We start from the raw sequence: 6,421 nt of genomic DNA, 5'->3' as shown, positions 1-6,421 counted from the left end.
TGGATAGGGATCAGCGAGCCCCTGATTAAAGTGTTAGGAGCCTCTGAATAGTTGGGGGGGGGGTGAGGAGAGTCGTGGCAGCTGCGGGTGGCAAACGGCTTCACTGGAGGCGGGTGTGGTGGAGGAACAGTCCGGGGGACCCCAGGTCACAGGTTGATTAAGGTGGACAAACGGGCCCCGGCGGGCCGCCTCAAAATATAGACTCTGGGCCGCGTGGGGGAGGCAGGCCGCGAACCGCAGAGAGGCCTAGTGTCTCTCTCGGCTCCGCGCTCCAGGGTGCCCTCTATGTTGTTTTTAATGTAATTTTTGTTCTCTTGTAGGTGTATTTTTCTGGGTGAAGTAACCCCTTTTTGTTGTTTTCAAGGAGTGTGATTTAGAACTCCAATTTGACTGTTGTTTTCTTTGGAGCAGGTAAGTGCCCTTGGCCTGTGTTGGTGCCTGTTTGTGTTAATGGTCTCTATGTTGTTTTTAATGTCATTTTTGTTCTCTTGTATGTGTATTTTTCTGGGTGAAGTAACCCCTTTTTGTTTTTTTCAAGGAGTGTGATTTAGAACTCAAATTTGACTGTTGTTTTCTTTGGAGCAGGTAAGTGCCCTTGGCCTGTGTTGGTGCCTGTTTGTGTTAATGGTCTCTATGTTGTTTTTAATGTCATTTTTGTTCTCTTGTAGGTGTATTTTTCTGGGTGAAGTAACCCCTTTTTGTTGTTTTCAAGGAGTGTGATTTAGAACTCAAATTTGACTGTTGTTTTCTTTGGTGCAGGTAAGTGCCCTTGGCCTGTGTTGGTGCCTGTTTGTGTTTGTTCAAAGTGTTTTGCTTATGTTTGTCTGCCATCTTGATAAGAAATGTTAAATTTATTTCAAGGATTGTTGTGCAAAGTAGTGCTGTTCTTGCCTGTACTAGCTACTAAAGGGATAACTTTGGTTGTTGTGTTGTAATGTTTTTTTTTTGCCTATTTTGCTTAATTTTTTTGAAGGTGTTTGTGATGTGTTTGATGCTCTGAGTATATTGTTTTTTTATATTTATATTAAAATGTTTTTAAAATATGTAGCTTTCTAACTTTTGAATTTTTTATACCCTTTTTGGTAACATTTTCATTTTGATCCGGAATTGAACACAGAAAATATGTCTTATGCTCCTGCAGTAAGTTGACACACCCTTTTTTTAAAAATGTTTTGTTGTATATTTTTTGTGGTTTGCTTTTGTCTTATTCAACATATCTGTTATATTTTTTTAAAGTGTGTGATGTCAGTGTTTATCGCAGCAGAAGCCCTACCTCCCCAACCCACGGCAGCACTCCCACCCCAACCGCCAGCCCCACAACCACAACCGGCTCCTCATCAACCAAGGCAACGGAGGCGTGCTAGGCCACCAATTTTCCAACCCCGTGTCCTACTTTTTGGGATGCCAGATGATGTTGTTGTGCGTAGATACAGGCTGCCACCACATCTAATCCTAGACACTCTCTCCATAATAGAGAGTGATCTGGAGTCTTCAATTCGGTATCCTACAGCAATACCACCATTGACACAATTCCTTGCTGTGTTACATTTTTTGGCTACAGGCTCTTATCAGCATTTGGTTGGAGACCTGGCTGGCATGTCGCAGGGCCAGTTCAGTAAGGTCCTACGGCGTGTCTGCCAGGCTTTCCTAAAGCGTGTGAAGCAATTTATTGCTATGCCTTTGGATGTTGGTGCCCTAGATGTGGTGAAGCGGCAATTTTAGGAAGGTGGTAGTCGCTTCCCACATGTTATTGGGGTTGTGGATGGCACACATGTAGCTATTCAGCCACCAAGACATAATGAAGAAATTTTTAGAAACAGGAAACTGTTTCATTCTCTGAATGTAATGGTTGTTTGTGGACCATCCCTCCAGATCCTTTCCCTGAATGCAAAGTTTCCCGGAAACTCCCATGATGCGTATGTCATTAGACAATCAGGGATATGGCACAGATTAAGATCAAGTCAACGAGCAGACATGTGGTTATTGGGTGAGTTGGCCCACTATTTTTGGCCTGAAATTACTAATTTATAAAAAATATACTCTTTCTAATTTGTTATTCTCATCAAACAGGAGACCGTGGATATCCTTGCACCCCCTGGCTCATGACTCCTTACCGTAATCCCAGGCCAGGACCACAGACGGCATTTAACTCCGCGCTTACTGCCACTAGGCAGCTGGTGGAGCGCACAATTGGGGTCCTTAAAGGCCGGTTTCGTGTGCTCCACCGCACTGGTGGCGACATCATGTATTCGCCGGAGATGGCAAGTAAACTAGTGGTCCTGTGCGCTATACTACACAACATCGCGGTAAGGAGTAGCGTAGAGCTTCCTCAGACAGAGGAATTGCCTGATGAGGAGCCAGGGGTTGTCCGACACTTTGGTGGGGGGAGTGTTACACGGAGGGGGAGCGAAGTCAGGGCAAGCATTGTTGCAGAATATTTCAGGTATAGTTTTTTTTATTATTTTTTTATTCTAACACAAAAAACAGTATGCTTATGTTCATTTTTTAATGTTGTATTTTTTAAAGCTATTGTAAGGTCATTGTGTAATTATTTTGGTGTGTGTTTTTTTTTTTTATTAAAAAATATCCGTAAACAGGTTAAGCTTACAATGTGTTATTTGCAAATATAATAATGTTATGTTGCTAAATAGTGTCCTTATTTGTTTTCTTACCTAAAAACATGTTTTTTAAAACAAACACACAAACAAATGAAAATGAATGTTGACCACTTTGTGACTGTCCAGCTGAATGATCACACAAACTGTGGTGAGTACACAGATCTTTTTTGAAATTTAAACTAAACTGTGTGTGTGTCTGTGTCTGTGTTTGTGTTGGTGTTGTCTTTTATTTTATTTTTATTCCTTCTGCGACTGCGTATTTCCGCTCGTGCGATTTAACACTCTGCTCTTCCCAGCAATGCAAAGATCAATAAAGTTATTAGAAATGACAGCATAGATTTTGGACCAATCACATGCTAACAGACACTATAAATATATGCCCAAATAAGGAAAACGCCATTGCCATGATGCGTGCGGCACCTTTCACCAGGCGGGAGCTCCGCGTCCTGGTTGCGGTGATGGACCGCCGCGTAGGCCGCGTTGGGCGCTTTATCCCAAATCGGGTTAAGCGCGAGGCCTACGCGGAGGTCTGCCACCTACTGCGGTCTCGCGTCCGCAGCAGGCGGAGAATAATCCAGCTAGAGAGGAGATGGAGTGATCTCCGCAGGAGGACTCCAGAACTGTTGGCGGAGATCCGCCAGCAAATCAGGGAAATGCATGCACGCAGTAAGTTACATTACATAAGATTATTAGCATAAAATTTGCAAATTTACACTAAGTGGTAGGCTAATAGCAACACTGAGTGAACAAATTTAAAAAATAGGACAGTGTGTGTGTGGTTAGGGCAAACAGTACTGAATGTGTCAAAGTGTTACCAAACAAGTGCATGTTGTACAGAATGAATACCCAGGCAGGAAACTGTACACAAAAACTTGATCAGTGGTGTCTATATAATAAGGTGGCTTGAATAGTGATCTGGTGATGTTGCCTAGACCAATCAATATGACTCAATGGAATAGATTAAGGAATGAGCGTCCAAATATTTTTGTTGAAACATTTTGGTTGGTGGGGCCAACATGAAGAGGATTGTAAAATGTGTTGTTTAAATCAAAAAAAAAATGCGTTTTTTACATGGAACAGAACAGTGTAATTTACAAATGTTTAGTATGTTATTTAACATGCAAATAAAATTTACCAACAAATATCATTATAGGACGACCACAACGGCAAAGACAGCAAGTGAGCCCACATCAGGCAGCTTCTCAGCCCCCTTCCCCTTCTCACTCCCCCTCCACTTCCCAGTCCCCCTCCCCTTCTCACTCCCCCTCCACTTCCCAGTCCCCCTCCCCTTCTCACTCCCCCTCCACTTCCCAATCCCCCTCAGCTTCCCACTCCCCCTCAGCTTCCCACTCCCCCTCAGCTTCCCAGGCACCCTCAGCTTCCCAGGCACCCTCAGCTTCCCAGGCCCACTCCCCTTTCCACTCCCCTTCTCAGCCCACCTCTCATTCTCTTTCTGTGACCCCTTCTCCTCCTTCCCAGTCCCCTTCTCCTTCTACTTCCAACTCCCCTTCTCAGCCCCCCTCACCCTCTATTGGCCTAACATTCTCTCCGCCCCCCTCGCCCTCTCAATCAGACCCACCCTCAGAAATTAGTTTCCCAAACCCTCCTCCTTACCCCATCTCTCCTCCTTCCCCAAACCCTCCTCCTTCACCCATCCAGCCTCCTTCCCCCATCCCTCCTCCTTCACCAATCCCTCCTCCTTCCCCCATCCAGCTGCCTTCACCACCCACAGAATGGGCAGAAGAAGCCCCTGATGGGGTCAGTGATGACACTAATGTTGCTGAGGAAAGTAAGTGTTTTTACATTTCAGTTCAAAATATGACCTACTTACACTTACAATGTACAAACATGCACTGTTGTACTGTTTTAAATCAGCTAGCAAGGTACACATTTTCAGTAATTATTGATGGTGTGCATGTTGCATTGATATTTTTTAGAGTATCATTATATGTAGTGTTTATGTGTGCAATGTGTTGTGTGTCCACTCTAGGTCGACACTAATTAGTTTGACAGGGTTGCCAGGACTACATAGTTTAATATGTGTTTATTTTTAACAAAAACATTTATAGCTGAGTGCAGTTTAGTATGTTGTTAGTCTTTAACACTTGTGCCTCTCTATTCATAATGTTTGCACTTTCAAAACACATGCTTCACTTTGTTAGCAAGCAGAACAACACAATGATTTGTGGTGTTAAAGTTACACTCACAAAATGCTAATTTGTAACAATTAAACCTGTTTTTCCTTATTTTGGAAACTGGATTTACATGGATTGTGGGCATGCTAGGATATGTAGTCCTTCTGAAGATGTTGATATGCAGTGTGATCATGCAGGACCAAACCTCCTTAAATTTAATTCACTTCACTCCAGATGTGAATGAATGGCAACATGGTGTTACATTTACTAAGATGGTAGTTATCTTTAACATGGGATGTTGACCATAGCAAGCAATAATATTATAAATTAAATTGTTATGCCCACTTTTACAAGATAACATGTTTAATTTTTTTGTTTGCTATGGTCTACTTCCCATCTTAAATTGAACTCCCGTAGTAGAAAATGGACAACATGGTGTGGTTCACTTTCTAGTTTAAAAAAAAAAACATTGCTGAGCAGGATTGTGTATTATGCTACTGATTTATCCTTAAAGCAGCCATGATGTAGTCACTTAGGCATTAAAGCAGGCCTGTCCAAACTGCGGCCCTCATGCTGGAGAAAAAATACACATCCCAGCATGCCCTGACACAGATTTTGCATTATCTGACCACAAAACTGGGAAAAGGCATGCTGGGAGATGTAGTTTCACAACAGCTGGAGGCCAGCAGTTTTGACATGCCTGCATTTAAGTGTGCTTTGTGCCTTTCTTGGATAATAAGTAATGTAATTCAGTTATTAATGTTTCTGTTGCTTCTTAATTTCAGATGTTGCAGTTGGAGATCCTACAAGTTTAGGAGGCATTATTGCCAGAATGCGACAACACCTGAATGGTGTTGTCATGTGTCTGGATGAATTGCAAAAATTTGCTTGATTTTGTTTGTTTTTAAAAAAAAATAATGTTTTTAAAAATACAAAAAAAAAAAAAAATGATTCAAGTTAACCGGGTGTTGTGCTTATTAATGCAAAAAAGGATCAGCAGAATGGCAGGCAGAAATAGTTTACATTAAACATTACTCACATGTAACGTAAGTTTAGAATTAAAAAATGAGTTAGGAGATTATTGTGTTAATAAACATGTAAACACCTTCATTCACAAACAACATCTTTTAAAAAAGATATACAAATTTTTAAAATAAAATAGTTTTTAAAAAAAACACTTTTACATGTTGATGGACAATTATGGCAACAAAGTGTTAATCTGGTTTTTGGGCCTGACTTAATTGTTTCGGAACATTATCAATCATTACACTAATTGGATTCGTAATTGACAAGGGCTTGTGTACTTTAAAATGAAAGGGGTAATTTCACTTAATCGCAAAATCAAAAAAAAAAAGACGTTTTACCTTAAAAGTGTGTAATTTGTAGGAAAAATGAGTAAATCTACTAAAAGTTAGTATTTTTACAATGAAATATGTGTTTTTGCGAAGGCTTCGCAATGCTGCGATGGTTTCGCATTACTGCGATGTCATTTGGCGTACGCCCACTTTGTGTAATACTGCGTACGAATGTGCAAAAATACGTTGGGGGCGGATGTTCGCAAATTTACTACACTAACGCAACTTTGCGAATATGTTGTGCGACCGAAAAAATGAGCGATCAACTCGGAATGAGGGCCCAGATGCGGTGTAATCCTGGCTTAATTGAGTG

The 6,421-nt window shown here is 41.4% G+C and overlaps 1 long non-coding RNA gene across 1 annotated transcript; it reads left to right on the top strand.

Annotated features, from left to right (window-relative positions):
- Positions 1-1,116: 1,116 nt before the first annotated feature.
- On the top strand, positions 1,117-2,397 carry LOC134928815 (uncharacterized). The gene is made up of 3 exons (XR_010178030.1): positions 1,117-1,140; positions 1,873-1,987; positions 2,071-2,397. It is a non-coding gene; the product is annotated as an uncharacterized LOC134928815 (long non-coding RNA).
- The last annotated feature ends 4,024 nt before the right edge of the window (positions 2,398-6,421 follow it).

The sequence above is a fragment of the Pseudophryne corroboree genome, chromosome 5, assembly GCF_028390025.1.
Source record: "Pseudophryne corroboree isolate aPseCor3 chromosome 5, aPseCor3.hap2, whole genome shotgun sequence".
Lineage (NCBI taxonomy): Eukaryota > Metazoa > Chordata > Amphibia > Anura > Myobatrachidae > Pseudophryne > Pseudophryne corroboree.
The sequence above is the reverse complement of the archived record's forward strand: the minus strand, read 5'-3'. Positions and strand labels throughout refer to the sequence as shown.